General features: G+C 45.7%; 1 protein-coding gene across 1 annotated transcript in view; it reads right to left on the reverse strand.

Moving 5' to 3' along the window:
- Nucleotides 1-16,220, reverse strand: part of LOC126234941 (extracellular serine/threonine protein CG31145-like) — an 867,160-nt gene extending 850,940 nt beyond the window's left edge. Inside the window, exon 1 of the mRNA XM_049943680.1 lies at nt 15,569-16,220. The gene's annotated coding sequence lies outside the window, so the exon portion shown is untranslated. The remainder of the gene's footprint in view (nt 1-15,568) is intronic.
- Nucleotides 16,221-17,029: the final 809 nt, after the last annotated feature.

The raw sequence follows: 17,029 nt of genomic DNA on the forward strand, positions 1-17,029 counted from the left end.
TATACTGCTGGATGGTGGATATCGCCATCGAGGAAGACGTCGAGCGTGAAGGGACGCAGGTGGTTCGCAGCTGTCAGCGTGTCTTCGATTAGTGCCTCAGGTCCCACACAAACCCAGGAGAACGTCTCCCACGACCACCAACCTGCGTCCGTGCTGCCCTCCACGTTTCGAGCCGCCGTTCACCTCGATGAGATGGAGACGACCGTCGACCTAGTGCAGCAAAAATGCGATTCACACGCTTCCATTAATCGATGGTCGAATCCCGACAGTGCCCATTGAAATCGTAACTGACGATGTCGTTGGGTCGACGTACGAACACATAAAGGTGGTCTGCTGCGGAGCTCCGTATTCCACAACGTACAATGAACCGTGTGCGTGCACCGGCATTGTGCTCTTTCGGCAGAGATACCACAGAGCATCATCTAACCTACTTTACAGAGCAGACAAGCCTCCCAACCCCAAGTTCTGTGAAGAGTCGGCGACAACCAAACATTTAACGCCTAGTGGTAGTTTCACTGCCTTCTACATCTTTCCGTAGATGCACGTGAACATTCGACCAGCTACGCCGTTTTCGAGATACTCGTTCACAGGCTCAATGGATTTCCCCATCTGAAGCCCATATCTTTGCTAGGGTGATCCTCCGTCCGTGTCTGCTCCGCTTACGGTAGCACGCATGTCCAAGTAACTTTGCATCGTAATTCAGATTGAGACAGGCACTGCAATAACGTATTTACCGGCGACTCAGGGCAAGCCACTTTCAAGTAAAATGTCTCCCGTGTACGGGGAATATACATGACGGATGTACGAGTACAGGTTGAAGTCATATGGTTGATGACCTGTGGAAGTTTGGGTCTGGCAGTGGGTAGTGCACGGATAGCCAAATGCTAATGAGAGCGCTCGCGATAAGAGGGAAATCCGGGTTCGAGCCCTGGTCGGGCAGAAATTTTCACTGTCGTCATATCATTCTACAGCTGACAGATGTTTAATTGAAATTCACTACACCGCCAACATCCCGAACACGAATAGAACGTAATAACCGCTGCGCCATCTCCTTCGGTCAGGGTCAGTGTCTTTAGTGACATCTCTACGTGCCGCTAGTATTGTAAGTATTCATTAATATTTGTGTGTCATCTACGTGATTTTGTGGCAAGTTGTTTCTGGGTCGTTTCCCAAGTATATTGTGTAGCTTCTGAAGGGTGCTACTTTACGTTTCAGAGTGTTCTATTAGTCATTGTTCTCCAGAGCCGCCAATTAGTTAATCCCACATGCAATCAGACCGTGTAGTGTTAACTAATTAACATAGGCCTACATACAGAGGGGCGGACACGAACTCGGCAATTCAGAAAAGATCGAGGAACGGTCCACTAATTCCCAATTCCAGAATTCTGCAGCTTATACGGAAATTGTCTGTCTTTATTTCTTCAAATATATAACACGGTTCGGCAGACTGCATTGAACTTAATACGTCCTAAAACGAAAAAGTAATAAACACGGGGTACACATAACTCATATATTACTAGAAAGAAGATTTGCTCACTTATTTCTTTTCTGTCTTACAAAATATCTGAGAATGTTATCCATTTGAAGAAACAAAGTGCCATCTGGTCAGACAGGTTTTGTAGTAAGTACATCACGGTCTTAAACCTCTAGAAATACTTCGTGTCTTTCATTATTCTCCAGCTTAGGATTCAGTTATAAGGACGCTTACATATAATCGGTCAGACGAGTCCTCTGTGCTCTGGAGGGCACCACACGCGTGCGAGAGTTTTCATTTTTGTCTTAACCTTATGTTTTAATCCGCTCATCCTAACATTTACACTTTTGTGAGAATTTGAGAAGAGTGCAAACAGACTTTCGGTTGAATAGTGTAGGCTGTGGTCTAGTATGAAAAACTGACACAAAAGTAAAACATGGACAAGTATTCATCCAGAACAAAATTTTGTAATTGCAAAACCGTGAAATAGACTTACTGTACTTTTTGAAACGTATTTCGCACAAAGCTTAAATGTTATCTTTAGCTTACGACTATCTTCTGAATAAAAGTACTAGTAACTGAAGGGCTTCAGCATATACTTTCTTTTCTTTGAACACCCTTTCGTCACCCTTCTATCACTCAGAGAATTTAGTACAATTATTCAGAATTTTTTAAGCAGTATAAAAATAAAAAGTACCCTTTTGCTTAATACAGCCACACACCTACAATATGCCTTACTGAGGCGTTGATGGAGTGGACAATTAAAGAGCAGATTACTGGTCTGCTGTTCGTTGCAGAGTCTAGGTACTGGCGAAAAGTTTTGCACAGGTACCGTATTCCGGGTGCTGAACGGATAATGTTGTGGATTTACTGTAGGCCGGTTATGTCACCGCAAGGATTTTGCGCCTAAACAGCAGAAATCCGTAAGTAGACATTCGAGTGATGATGGCAGCTCATTGTATTCCTTATTTGTTACCGATGCATGCTATAAAAGCGATTTTGGAGTTAATCAGAGATAGTATGTCTCAATCAAACTCAAAACAAGCGAAACAACACATCTTTTTCAAAACTCCAGATTCTGCTTTGAAACGCAGCGCTTCACCGACACTCTGGAGAGAAAATGCTCTGTTTTCAACGTCTTAAAAATAAGTATGATTTTATGTAACACCTAGTTAACAATAAAGTCTACTCTATAGTTGGTGAAATGTGGCTCTGTGTTTCTTATCTTACGATAACGTAGAACACCTGTACGTTCGGTCTCAAATAATTCCACTATATTAAGACAACCAAAACGTAGCCACTTTTCCTTGCGACGAAAATATTCCTACAGTCATCTGTTACACATCTGCAGAACAATAATTTCCTTTATGCACAGTGGAAGAACAGTCTAGTTCAAAATTGGCACGAATATCATGGCGTTATGATACTGGAAGCTGATGGTTTCTTTCTAAGACTCTTCTCAAGTTTCAAGCTGTGGCACTATTTCATTCCTCCTCGAAAGTAATTCTGTAGTAAGTCTCTGTATTTGGAAGGACGTGACGCAGCGTGAACATTTCAAGGGACTCGTATGAAACGTCAGGTTAATTGCATATTGCTGGCACAGAACAGATCATATCCCGATGAATGGTAAACATCTGTTACAGGTTTCAGAACCTTGTGATACTCATGAGCCCGTAGCTACCGGGTTGTCGTTTGTTCGACTGTAATATACCTGTGCTAGAGTAATAGCGACGTGTTGCAGTAGTAAAATGGACGCGATTTAGGGACATAAGACCAAAAGATATATAATATTAAAATTAAGCGATAATATATTAAAATTAGAGAGCTGCGGGACTGAACAAACGTACTACCTTTATGTTGCAGTAGTAAAATGGATGCGATTTAGAGACATAAGACCAAAAGAGATATAATATTAAAATTAAGCGATATAATATTAAAATTAGAGAGCTGCGGGACTGAACAAACGTACTACCTTTGTGGGCTCAAAATACGCTGTTCTAGGGAATTGTGGTTTGCAAATCAGTCATTCAAAATTAATAAATAGGCACTAAGGGTATAGAACAGTATTGTTAATAAGGAAAAATGCAGTGACACTGGTAAAGCATTTTAAAGTTTGACTGCCCCACAATTATGTATGTACGTATAAATATGTGTATTACTCTGATTAAGAGGGAATTTTTGGAGATAAACGAACAAGTCCAGAACTTAGTTTCGTATAGAAGTGTGTAGCAATGCCCTACTCATAAAAGTGCGCTACATCAGATTAAAATACTCTCCAGCGAATTGCTTGTGTAAATAAATAACAAAAATCTTGTTTTAGAATGAGTGGAAAAATATGCTAATTGCAAATAGTTTCTATAACATAAACAATTTCGTAAATTATTCATTTTTACACATGTCTGCTACTTTTTCAAGAATACATGTTATATTATATTTTCCGGTATTTTATATGAGGAATGGCATTTTCCTTATGCTTCTCTGTTTTGACGGTTGAAGCGAGCTTGGTGAAGAGCAATAATAACTTTGCTTGTGAAGTATACCACTGGCGTGATTTCACTCATAAAAAATAAGATTTTCGCTGTTTTTGTACATAAATTTATTTCCAAATTATATTACCTACGAGGAGTGTGACAAAAGTAATGCGACTGTTTTTTTATCTACCAAAGTTTTTATTTTTTTCGGATAACAATATTGTCCCTTGAAAGTTGTCCCTTCGGCAGCTATACACTGGCAAAGTCGTTGTTTCCAGTCGTGGCAACAGCGCTGAAAGGCTTTAACTGGTAGGGCCTTTAACATGTTGGTCACATTCTTTCGATGCAGCATCCACGTGCCTGCAATGTTCGGCCTCGCTCGATTCACTCTTTTCCTGACCCTTTCAACGAAATCTTTGTGAAATACTTGGTTCGCAGTCTGTCCTGGAGCAGCGAATTCTTCATGTACGACACCGCTGATGTCAAAGGTCGACGTTTCTATCAGTTTCTAAAGCTGAAGGTCTCCCTGAGGAAGTCGGCCGGAGTGGCCGAGCGGTTCTAGGCGCTACAGTCTGGAACCGAGCTACCGCTACGGTCGCAGGTTCGAATCCTGCCTCGGGCATGGATGTGTGTGATGTCCTTAGGTTAGTTAGGTTTAACTAGTTCTAAGTTCTAGGGGACTGATGACCTCAGATGTTAAGTCCCATAGTGCTCAGAGCCCCCCCCCCCCCCTTTTTCTCCCTGAGGGAGGTTCATCTTCAAAGTGTAGTCGGCCTTCCAAAAATGATTTGTGCCAGTGAAAACTTGTGATCTGGATAAGAAATATTCCCCAAAGGCCTTTTCAGAAGTCATGATCGCGGATTTCCCACGGTCAACACAAAACCTGATGGCATGACGTTGCTCTAAATTCCGCTGTTTCATTTTCGTAACACACAACAAATAGCTCTTTCAAAACTAACGTGGTGGCTGTAACGAGCTGAAATCCGGACTGAGCTTCAGGAACTGATAAAAAGACCGCTCTGCACAAGCAGAACAACACAGTGTTGCCAGATCGATCAGTCTAGTCGGTCTCGTTACTTTCCTCACACACCTCGTACATTCTGTGTTATGTACCTCGTTATCATTACACAGAGTGATCAAAAACAAAATAAAAGTGTTATAATTATGTTTTGTACACATGTCGACTGTCCAAATGCTAGTTGACTATAATAGCACCGAAACGAAATATGACATAGTGTGGCAAAAATGGCTAGACTCTTTCTTCCGAAAATGGTTCATCGAATAAGATCACAGTGCAAATCCTAAGATCGACTGTCGCGCATATGCAAAAATGACATGTGGAAATAAGATAGTATGCAACTGACAGACAGCTCGAATAACTCGACAAAGGCAGTACCAAGACCTGATGGGTTACCAGTTGGATTCCATATTGAACATGCAGACGAACTGGCCTCATATCTATCTTCAGTTTACCGTAGCTCGTTCAAACAACGAAGCGTGTCAGATGACTAGTAAAACGCGGAGAGTGTTCCAGTCTATCAAAAACGCCTTTGGACCTACAGAGCTATCTCAGCGACGTCGATATCATGTGGAATTGTAGAATATTAAGCTCACATACGACAACTTCTATGGAACCCTATGTAGGAGTCAGTATGGTTTCCTCAAGCACAGAGCGTGTGACGCTGAACGTGCTCTGTTCGTTAATATGATACAGGTGACACTAGACAGCGCAGATCGGGGTGTGGTGTGTTTGTTCCATAAAACGTGCCAGTCAGTTCTGCACTTTTGCCTGCCAAACAGAATAATTGTTGCGATTGATTTGAACAGAATTCGGCTTGCCGAATTCGATCACTGGCATTATTAAAAGCGAAACAAGAGTTTGGTGTACCTCAAGGTAGAGCGGCAGGGTCACTACCACTCCCCATAAACAGAGTGAATCAAAAATGAGTGAAAAATATTTTGTGCCCAGTGTCACACATTGAGCCACAAACAAGAAATGGTGTTTTCCATATTAAGGTCAAGAAATGGCAATTCATCTGAACTGCATGATCCGGAGGAATGTGAGACGAGATCCTGTGGATTTCTGTGCTCCTGAATAGGACAGCAGGATAGAGCGGCACTTCACCACATAGTTTGTGGTGACTTTAATTTACCCTTGATATGTTGGCGAAAATACATGTTTAGTTCCGGAGGTACGCATAAAACATCATTCGAAATTGTGCTAAACGCATTCTCTGTAAATTATTTCAAGCAGTTAGTTCACAAGCCCACGCGAGTAGTAAAAGGTTGTGAAAACACGCTTGACCTCTTAGCAACAAATAATCCTGAAGTAATAACGAGCATCAGAACCGATTCAGGGATTAGTGAACACAGGGTTGTCGTAGAGAGACTGAATATTGTAACCCCCAAATCCTCCAAAAGTAAACGAAAAATCTACCTATCTAACAAAGCAGATAAAATTGAACTTGATGCCTTCCTGAGAGACAATCTCCACTCCTTCAAAATTAATAATATGAGCGCAGACCAGATGTGGCTTGAATTCCAAGAAATACACTCCTGGAAATGGAAAAAAGAACACATTGACACCGGTGTGTCAGACCCACCATACTTGCTCCGGACACTGCGAGAGGGCTGTACAAGCAATGATGACACGCACGGCACAGCGGACACACCAGGAACCGCGGTGTTGGCCGTCGAATGGCGCTAGCTGCGCAGCATTTGTGCGCCGCCGCCGTCAGTGTCAGCCAGTTTGCCGTGGCATACGGAGCTCCATCGCAGTCTTTAACACTGGTAGCATGCCGCGACAGCGTGGACGTGAACCGTATGTGCAGTTGACGGACTTTGAGCGAGGGCGTATAGTGGGTATGCGGGAGGCCGGGTGGACGTACCGCCGAATTGCTCAACACGTGGGGCGTGAGGTCTCCACAGTACATCGATGTTGTCGCCAGTGGTCGGCGGAAGGTGCACGTGCCCGTCGACCTGGGACCGGACCGCAGCGACGCACGGATGCACGCCAAGACCGTAGGATCCTACGCAGTGCCGTAGGGGACCGCACCGCCACTTCCCAGCAAATTAGGGACACTGTTGCTCCTGGGGTATCGGCGAGGACCATTCGCAACCGTCTCCATGAAGCTGGGCTACGGTCCCGCACACCGTTAGGCCGTCTTCCGCTGACGCCCCAACATCGTGCAGCCCGCCTCCAGTGGTGTCGCGACAGGCGTGAATGAAGGGACGAATGGAGACGTGTCGTCTTCAGCGATGAGAGTCGCTTCTGCCTTGGTGCCAATGATGGTCGTATGCGTGTTTGGCGCCGTGCAGGTGAGCGCCACAATCAGGACTGCATACGACCGAGGCACACAGGGCCAACACCCGGCATCATGGTGTGGGGAGCGATCTCCTACACTGGCAGTACACCACTGTGATCGTCGAGGGGACACTGAATAGTGCACGGTACATCCAAACCGTCATCGAACCCATCGTTCTACCATTCCTAGACCGGCAAGGGAACTTGCTGTTCCAACAGGACAATGCACGTCCGCATGTATCCCGTGCCACCCAACGTGCTCTAGAAGGTGTAAGTCAACTACCCTGGCCAGCAAGATCTCCGGATCTGTCCCCCATTGAGCATGTTTGGGACTGGATGAAGCGTCGCCTCACGCGGTCTGCACGTCCAGCACGAACGCTGGTCCAACTGAGGCGCCAGGTGGAAATGGCATGGCAAGCCGTTCCACAGGACTACATCCAGCATCTCTACGATCGTCTCCATGGGAGAATAGCAGCCTGCATTGCTGCGAAAGGTGGATATACACTGTACTAGTGCCGACATTGTGCATGCTCTGTTGCCTGTGTCTATGTGCCTGTGGTTCTGTCAGTGTGATCATGTGATGTATCTGACCCCAGGAATGTGTCAATAAAGTTTCCCCTTCCTGGGACAATGAATTCACGGTGTTCTTATTTCAATTTCCAGGAGTGTACATGTTTAGTTCCGGAGGTACGCATAAAACATCATTCGAAATTGTGCTAAACGCATTCTCTGTAAATTATTTCGAGCAGTTAGTTCACAAGCCCACGCGAGTAGTAAAAGGTTGTGAAAACACGCTTGACCTCTTAGCAACAAATAATCCTGAGGTAATAACGAGCATCAGAACCGATTCAGGGATTAGTGAACACAGGGTTGTCGTAGAGAGACTGAATATTGTAACCCCCAAATCCTCCAAAAGTAAACGAAAAATCTACCTATCCAACAAAGCAGATAAAATTGAACTTGATGCCTTCCTGAGAGACAATCTCCACTCCTTCAAAATTAATAATATGAGCGCAGACCAGATGTGGCTTGGATTCCAAGAAATAGTATCGGCAGCAATTGAGAGATTTACACTAAACAAATTAACAAACGACGGAGCTAATCATCCTTGGTATACAAAACGGTCAGAACACTGTTGCAGAAACGACGAAACGAACATGACAAATTTAAACAGACGCAAAACGGCCAAGATTGGCGATCATTTACAGATGATCGAAATTTAGCGCGGACTTCAAAGCGAGATGCTTATAACAGTTTCCACAACGAAACATTGTCTCGAAACCTGGCAGGAAATCCAAAGAGATTCTGGTCGTATGTGAAGTATGTTAGCGGCAAGAAACGATCAGTGCCTTCTCTGCGCGATAGCAGTGGAGATACTACCGAAGACAGTGCTGCCAAAGCAGAGTTACTAAACACAGCGTTCCGAAATGCCTTCACAAAAGAAGACGAAGTAAATATTCCAGAATTCGAATCAAGAAGAGCTATCAGTATGAGTAACGTTTAAGTAAATATCCTCGGAGTAGTGAAGCAACTTAAATCACTTAATAAAAGCAAGTCTTCTGGTCCAGACTGTGTATCACTTAGGTTCCTTTCAGGGTATGCTAATGCATTAGCTCCATACTTACCAATCATGTTACAACCGTTCCGTCGACAAAGATCCGTACACAAAGACTGGAAAGCTGCACAGGTCACACCAATATTCAAGAAAAGTAGTAGCAGTAATCCACTAAATTACATGCCCATATCGTTAACGTCGACATGCAGCAAAATTTTGGAATAAATAATGTGTTCGAACCTTATGAATTAGCTCGAAGAAAACGGTCTATTGACACACAGTCAACATGTATTTAGAAAACGTCGTTCTTGTGAAACACAACCAGCTCTTTATTCGCATGACGTGTTGAGCGCTACTGACAAGGGACTTGAGATTGATTCCGTATTTCTGGATTTCCGGAAGGCTTTTTGACCCTGTACCACACAAGCGGCTTGTAGTGAATTTGCGTACTTATGGAACATCGTCTCAGTTATGTGACTGGATTCGTTATTTCCTGTCAGAGAGGTCACAGTTCGTAGTATTTGATGGAAAGTCATCGAGTAAAACAGAAGGGATTTTTGGCGTTCCCCTAGATAGTATTACAGGCCCTTTGCTGTTCCTTATCTATATAAACGATTTGAGAGACAATCTGAGCATTCGTCTTAGGTTGTTTGCAGATGAAGCTGTCGTTTATCGACTAACAAAGTCATCAGAAGATCAAAACAAATTGCAAAACGGTTGGGAGAAAATATCTAAATAGTGCGACAATTGGCAGTTGACCCTAAATAACGAAAAGTGTGAGGTCATTGACATGAGTGCTAAGAGGAATTCGTTAAACTTTTGTTACACGTTGAAACAATGAAATCCAAGTGCCGTAAATTCAACTAAATACCTAGTGATTACAATTACGAACAACCTAAATTGGAAGGGACACATAGAAAATGTTGTGCGGAAGGCTAAACAAAGACTGCGTTTTATTGGCAGGACACTTTGAAAATGTAACTGATCTACTAAGGAGACTGCCTACACTACGCTTGTCCGTCCTCTTTTTGAATACTGCTGCGCGGTGTGGGATCCTTACCAGGCAGGACTGACGGAGTACGTCAGCATGTTTTGTATTATCACGAAATATGGGAGAGAGTATCAATGAAATGATCCAGGATTTGCGCTGGACATCATTAAAAGAAAGGCGTTTATCGTTGCTACGAAATCACGGAATTCCAATCACCAACTTTCTCTTCCGAATGCGAAAATATTTTGTTGACACCGACCTACATAGGAAGAAACAACGAACACGATAACATAAGGAAAATCAGAGCTCGTACGGAAAGATATAAGTGTTCTTTCCGCGAGCTGTACGAGACTGGAATAACAGAAAATTGTGAAGTTGGTTCGATGAGCCCCCTGCCAGGCATTTAAATGTGACTTGCAGAGTATCCATGTACATGTAGATGTAGTAGTATTTTGCAACATAATTTCCTTTCAATGCGACCGCATTACGCTACCTTACTTGTGGAACCTGTAGGCCAAGTACACCACTCTACTGGCCGAAGTCGGTGTCAACGTCATGCTGCATCAGTAACCTCCCGAACATCCACGTACTGCTTCCTCAGCCTTCATTGGGTCAACAGATGGAAGTCGGAAGGCGAAAAACCCAGCGGGTACACATCTCTGAGTACCAACAGAGATACCAAGTTGAGCAGCGAGGTATTCGATTGTGACCCGTAGATCACCTCGAGTGAGAGTGTCCGCACGTTCCAACATTGCCGGACTCACTACCGTGTGCGGTCGGCGGGAGCAACAGGAAATCGGACAGGCTTGCGCGACCTTGATGCGATGGTGACTGATGCCTTGCCCAACGGCTCACCGTGCTTTTGTTCATTGACAGGTCTCCTTACACATTCCGCAAGCGCCTATGAATATCTGCGACGTTCTGTTTTTCCGCCAAAAGAAACTCTAGCTCTCTGCTTGGAACGCACCTATATTATAGACGCCATTTTGAAGGCTACGTATAGTGCCGCCATCTATAGTAAGTTCATGAAACTGTAGAGGCTGAAGCGGAAATATTCGTGAAGCGGAAATATTCCACGATATCCCAAAACAAATTCAGCATTTTTCCAACCGAAATTGGCCGAGAAAAAAATGTGTGTTGCGGTACTTATTGAACACTCTCGTAAAACTTCACCGAGACGTGTAACCAATGGCACCCCATACCATCACGCCGGGTGATACGCCAGTATGGCGATGACAAATACAAGCTTCCAATGTGCGTTCACCGCGATGTCGCCAAACACAAATGCTGTAAACAGAAAAAAATGACGTTTTGCCATTCGTGCACCCAGGTTCGTCGCTGAGTACACCATCGCAGGCGCACCTGTCTGTGATGCAGCGTCAAGGATAACCGCAGCCATGGTCTCCGAGCTGATAGTCCGTACTGCTGCAAACGTCGTCGAACTGTTCGTGCAGATGGTTGTTGTCTTGCAAACGTCCTTATCTGTTGACTCAGGGATCGAGACGTGGCTGCACGATCCGTTACAGCCATGCGGATCAGATGCCTGTCATCTCGACTGCTAGTGATACGAGGCCGTTGGGATCCAGCACGGCGGTCCGTATTACCCTCCTGAAGCCACCGATACCATATTCTGCTAACAGTCATTGGATCTCAAGCAACGCGAGCAGCAATGTCGCGGTACGATAAACCGCAATCGCGATAGGCTACAATCCGACCTCTATCAAAAAATGGTTCAAATGGCTCTGAGAACTGTGGGACTTAACTTCTATGGTCATCAGTCCCCTAGAACTTAGAACTACTTAAACGTAACTAAGGACATCACACAACACCCAGTCATCACGAGGCAGAGAAAATCCCTGGCCCCGCCGGGAATCGAACCCGGGAACCTGGGCGCGGGAAGCGAGAACGCTACCGCACGACCACGAGCTGCGGACACACCTCTATCATAGTCGGAAACGTGATGGTAAGCATTTCTCCTCCTTACACGAGGCATCACAACAACGTTTCACCAGGCAACGTCGGTCAACTTCTGTTTGTGAATGAGAACTCGGTTGGAAACTTTCGTCATGTCAACACGTTAATGGCCAGTAGTGTAATAGACCTAACAGAGGCTTTAGTCATCAATAATATGTTCCCCTTCCCTATTTACAACAGTTCGCCAACGCTGGGGTAGCTTGTCAAATGGTTCAAATGGCTCTGAGCACTATGGGACTTAACATCTATGGTCATCAGTCCCCTAGAACTTAGAACTACTTAAACCTAACTAACCTATCACACAACACCCAGTCATCACGAGGCAGAGAAAATCCCTGACCCCACCGGGAATCGAACCCGGGAACCCGGGCTTGGGAAGCGAGGACGCTACCGCACGACCACGAGCTGCGGACGTAGCCTGTCGATTCTGCGACAGTAGAAGTCACTTGGCTTTGAGGGGAAGAACTCATCGAACCATTTGGGGACGCAAGATCAGGTGAATGAGGTGGGTGCGCAATGACTTCCCATCCCAACTCCTGTGCAGAGATTTTTCTCAGCCAAGTAGAATGCTTGCCGGCGTTATCGAGGAGCAGCGTCTCTTCACGCAGTCTTCCTGGTCGTTGTTCTTGGATTGCTCTGCAAGACGTCTCAGTTGTTGACAAAAAACGTCAGCAGAGACGGTTACACCTCGGAGAAGCAAATCGTAGCATCACACACCGTCGATGTTCCACCAGTTGCATAACATTATCTTTTGTACGGGGAGTTGCTGCTTTTTTTTGGGCTGAGCCGTTCCCTTTATTTTCCTACGTAAGCGTGAAGACACCACTTCACATCACCAGTAACGTTCGAGGATAGCAATGGTCGGTGTTGTTCACGATCCAATTGATGACAAGCAAGCAGAGATGCACATCTGGTCATCCGCTGATTTGATTTTTGTGTTTGTGGCATGGTGTACCCATACACTAGATCCTTGAACTTTTCCCATTGCATGCAAATGTCGCATGACAGTAGAATGATCACAGTTAATCACATCTGCCATTTCTCGAGTACGCTGGCATGGGTCATTATAGATTAATCCGCCCAAAAGATCTTCATCAGACCCCGGCGGTCTTCCTGAACGTGGAACGTCATTAATGTCAAGACGATCCTCCTTAAAACGAGGAAACCGTTTTGTTGCCGTGCTATGTCCAACGACATTGTCCCCATACACGGCTCAAATACTTCTGGCTGCTTCCGCTGTTGTCACTCCTCTACTGAACACAAACAGAAGAATATGTCGGAAATGAGCCAATTTCTCCACTTGGCCCCATATTTTCTAACGCTCACGGCTCCACTCACAATCTCCAAATGACAAAATGACAAGATGTAAACTGAAACAGCAACAGTGAACTACAAATAAAAATGACAATCGATAAATAAACACATAGCAACTGGAATACCGACATGAAAAACAATAGCTCTACGAACTTACGCAGAAACCCAATAAATTACTTTCTATAGGCGACAGAAGATTGGGTCGAGATTTACCAGATTGCTTTAATAACAAAGCATCCAGTTTCGCAGACAGGGAAATTACTTGAATATTGCCTTTTTGCTGATAGCTTCGCACAAGGACTGTAAGGAGTTGCTCGAGGAAATAACTTCTGTTCCGTTGCACAGTTATTAACAAGTGTTTTGCCGAGCGTGTAAATTGTTCCTCGCGCTGGCCTCTTAAATGATCCCTGGCAAGTCTGCCGCTTCCTTTCCTCGCTCCTTCCATCCTTTCTTGTGGTTACGGCACCAGCGGTGTATCGCAGTGCATTCGCCTTGTACTCTCCTAATAACGCTTTCGGCGCGGCTCGCCTTAGCCGACATTAATGAGAGCCAAAAGTGTTTACGGAGGATGCTGCCTAAGCGCACTCACGAGGAGCCTACAGCCGGCGCGTTTTAGAAAGTGAATTACGGCGCGAAGCAGCTGATTGGTCTGTTCCGGGCGCCGGGGCGAGGGGGGAGGCGTCACGTGGTACAAACAGGCTCGAGTGACGAGGCCTGCCTCATTCGGGAAGCGACTGCGCCGGCCGTGGCGAGAGGAACCCGTTTGGCACACGAGCTGCGTCACCTCCGCACGCGTTGCCAGGGGTCGCTCCCGCCGCCGCTGAATTATCTCTCCGCACGGCGGCGTAACTTTAGGCGCAATGACCATAAATTTGGCCCCAGGTTCCGTGTGAAACTCAGCGGCAGTAACCTGGTCAGCGAAAATGAGCCGAAGAGATATACGACTAATGAAAAGTCTCACAAGAGCGGTAACCTCTAGCTCCCGAAATACCCTTACGTTGCGCAAGCTTACTAGAACGGGCAGTGACACCAGTTCACCACAGTTTATTCAACAGAAATTACGCCACCACTCTGGATTTGCAAGTTAATCCGGAAACGAGATGTTGTCAGCTGTTGATTAATTTTTTATGAATACAAATTGTGAAGAATATACAAATAAAGAGACGATACTGGTTCAGGTTATTGTAGCTCAGTTGTCAAGCTTAGAGTGTGGGCAAAATCGTGACAAACCTTAAAAACGAGTCAATTTCTTTAAAGAAAACCATTTCACAACAACGCTCGTAACAGACTGTTTTCAAACGGCGTGTTTCCTAGTTCACAAAATTTGTTATGAATGAAAGAAATACACGATACTGGTGTATTTTAAAAACTGGCTCTCACCTGTTGCGATGGCGTAACAGCTGAAAAATGGTTCGTAAAATAATGAATATTGTAGAATATTACGCCAGCGTTCTGTGTTTCTTCATTCATGACATCTAAAATATTCAACCAAGAACCAGTGATGAAGTCCATTAATTTTCAGAAAATTTGGGTAAAAAACTGTTTTTTTTTTGCTGCGTGTTTTATTTAGAATTGGCATACTCTTTGTCACATACAAACATTATATTTAAATAGGACCTTGATATCTAATATCTCAAGACATTTTCCTCGTTGCAGTGACGATATATCGTCCTTAATCTCTCATTTTCGTTCGTGTTTCTTATAATGAAATTGCTCATGAAGCAATAACATTCGAAATGTGGTGCTACACAAGAATGCCGAAGATTAGATGGCTAGATCAAATAACTAACGAGGAGGTATTGAATAAAATTTGGCAGAAGAGAAATTTGTGGCACAACTTGATTTGAAGAAGGGATCGGTTGGTAGGACACGTTCTGAGGCATCAAGGGATCACCAATTTAGTATTGGAGGGCAGCGTGGAAGGTAAAAATCGTAGAGGGAGACTAAGAGATGAATACACAAAGCACATTCAAAAGGATGCAGTTTGCAGCAGGTACTGGGAGATGAAGAAGCTTGCACAGGATAGAGTAGCATGGAGAGCTACATGAAACCAGTCCATGGACTGAGACCACAACAACAACAACTTCGTTATGTAACAGAGTAGCACCACGTCTTAAGACGTGTTTACAGCTGCACGCAAATGCTAAGTATCCGAAAGTTTCGTATGCTGTGCCGTTTAGTGGAGGGAAGAAGATACGCGTGTCTTCCCTGAGGACAGAAATTTCTCGATTCGTAGCGTAGTTCTCACTGCCTACATGTCTGCCGATATAAATATGCTGAACTCGGACATACTGTCTTGCGGCGTAGATGGATAAACAGAAACCAAAAGATGTAGCAGTAGTCACTGGCAAAACGTAGAACGCAAGCAAAGTGGCAGCATTTTCCGAAAGCCATGCAAAGGAAAATGACACTCGTCCGCTGCGTAGGAAAGGGAAGCGAAGTGCGTGCAGCGACAAGCGACCGGTGCGTAACAGTTACTACGCACCTGTGCGTGTGAGTAGAGCACGTGGTCTTGCGAGGAAAGCCGGCCGACGCCGCCCTCGGTCGGGTCGATATCCCAGAGGCGGCCGCGAGAACGGGACCGACAACAAAGCGCGCTCACGACCACTTGGCGGTCGGCGGGAAGCACTTGTTCAAGGTGCCGGTAGCACAGCAACCACTGGACGCCGCGGCGCGCTATACTGATAACTGATAACACAGTCCCGTGATCAGCAGCGCTGAAGAATAGGGGCCCGGTGGCCGCGTGTCACGTCACAACATAGCCGCCTGTTGATTGCACATACTAGCCAGAGGCAGGTGGCGCGCGTGGAACGACGGGAAACAGCTGACTGCCGCCTTCTGGCCTCTCGTACACACACTCAGCTCATCACGGTCCGCTTGGCAAGTTGCCGCGTCCTTGCGAGCACATGGTCGCCAGTGTAGGGGGAGGGGTGAGGAGGGAGGAAACGGCGTTTCGCTTTCGTCGCGTCGCTCAGGGAATACTGGCAAACGACCTCGCTTCCACACTGGGTCACGGACGACAGTGCCTCACCCGCGCGTGCTCGCCTTCGGCAAGTAACGTGTTGCTCGCCGGCGCATGCGCAGTAGCGACAGTGCGCAGTACCGACCGTTCAGCTCAGTCAGCGAAGCTCGACTGAGGCCTGGTTGCCGCCGCGTCTGGTCCAGCAGCATGGGTTAGTCACACGAGAAGAGGGGAGGGGCGGGTGGAGGGGGAAGGAGGTGCGCGCGCAGCTCTGCCTCCCCGCCCGCAACCGCTTGCTTGGCACCGAACACCGAACGAGTTCGCGGCGTTTTTCGCCAGGAGGCTTTGCTCGTTGCTACTGCACCGACGCCGGTTGGGCGCGGAGCTGGAACACCACGCTCAGATGTTAATCGCAGCGCCGATACCTGAAATCTCTCTCCGCACCACTCGTGACACAGGTTGTGCGCGAAAGAATAATGACCCCTTCTTGGGGCCCGGTTTCTCGTTAATCGCGGAAGGAAGTGTGTTCCGAACAGCTTTCATGAACTCAAAAAGTAAATAAAACTACAGTACGAACATATCCCAGTGCTAATGACCACAACAACACTGCCGTTCTGACCCATATTAGGAGTAAACATAGATCTTCTGAAATGAGATAGAGAGCTATGTATAATTTCAAGAAGTGATCGGCTGTACTATTTATTATCATCATAATCATCTTGAACATGTTTGGAACATGAGCCTCGCCATCTAGTCCTGTTTTCCAACCATCTTCCTGTGTCATCTTGCTGTGTTCATGCTGCTGCAATCCTCGCCTATTTTTAAACACACTCCTCTACACCTTTCACCCATCTATACCTTGGCCTTCCTCTTGCTCCTTTCCTTCACATTTCAATTTCGTGTATATTCGTGGGAAACCTCTTGTTTCCCGTTCCCTTCACGTGCTCATACCATCTTATCCTTGATTTTTCTATCCTGCTCTGC

This window comes from Schistocerca nitens, chromosome 2 (genome assembly GCF_023898315.1).
Source record: "Schistocerca nitens isolate TAMUIC-IGC-003100 chromosome 2, iqSchNite1.1, whole genome shotgun sequence".
NCBI classification, from domain to species: domain Eukaryota; kingdom Metazoa; phylum Arthropoda; class Insecta; order Orthoptera; family Acrididae; genus Schistocerca; species Schistocerca nitens.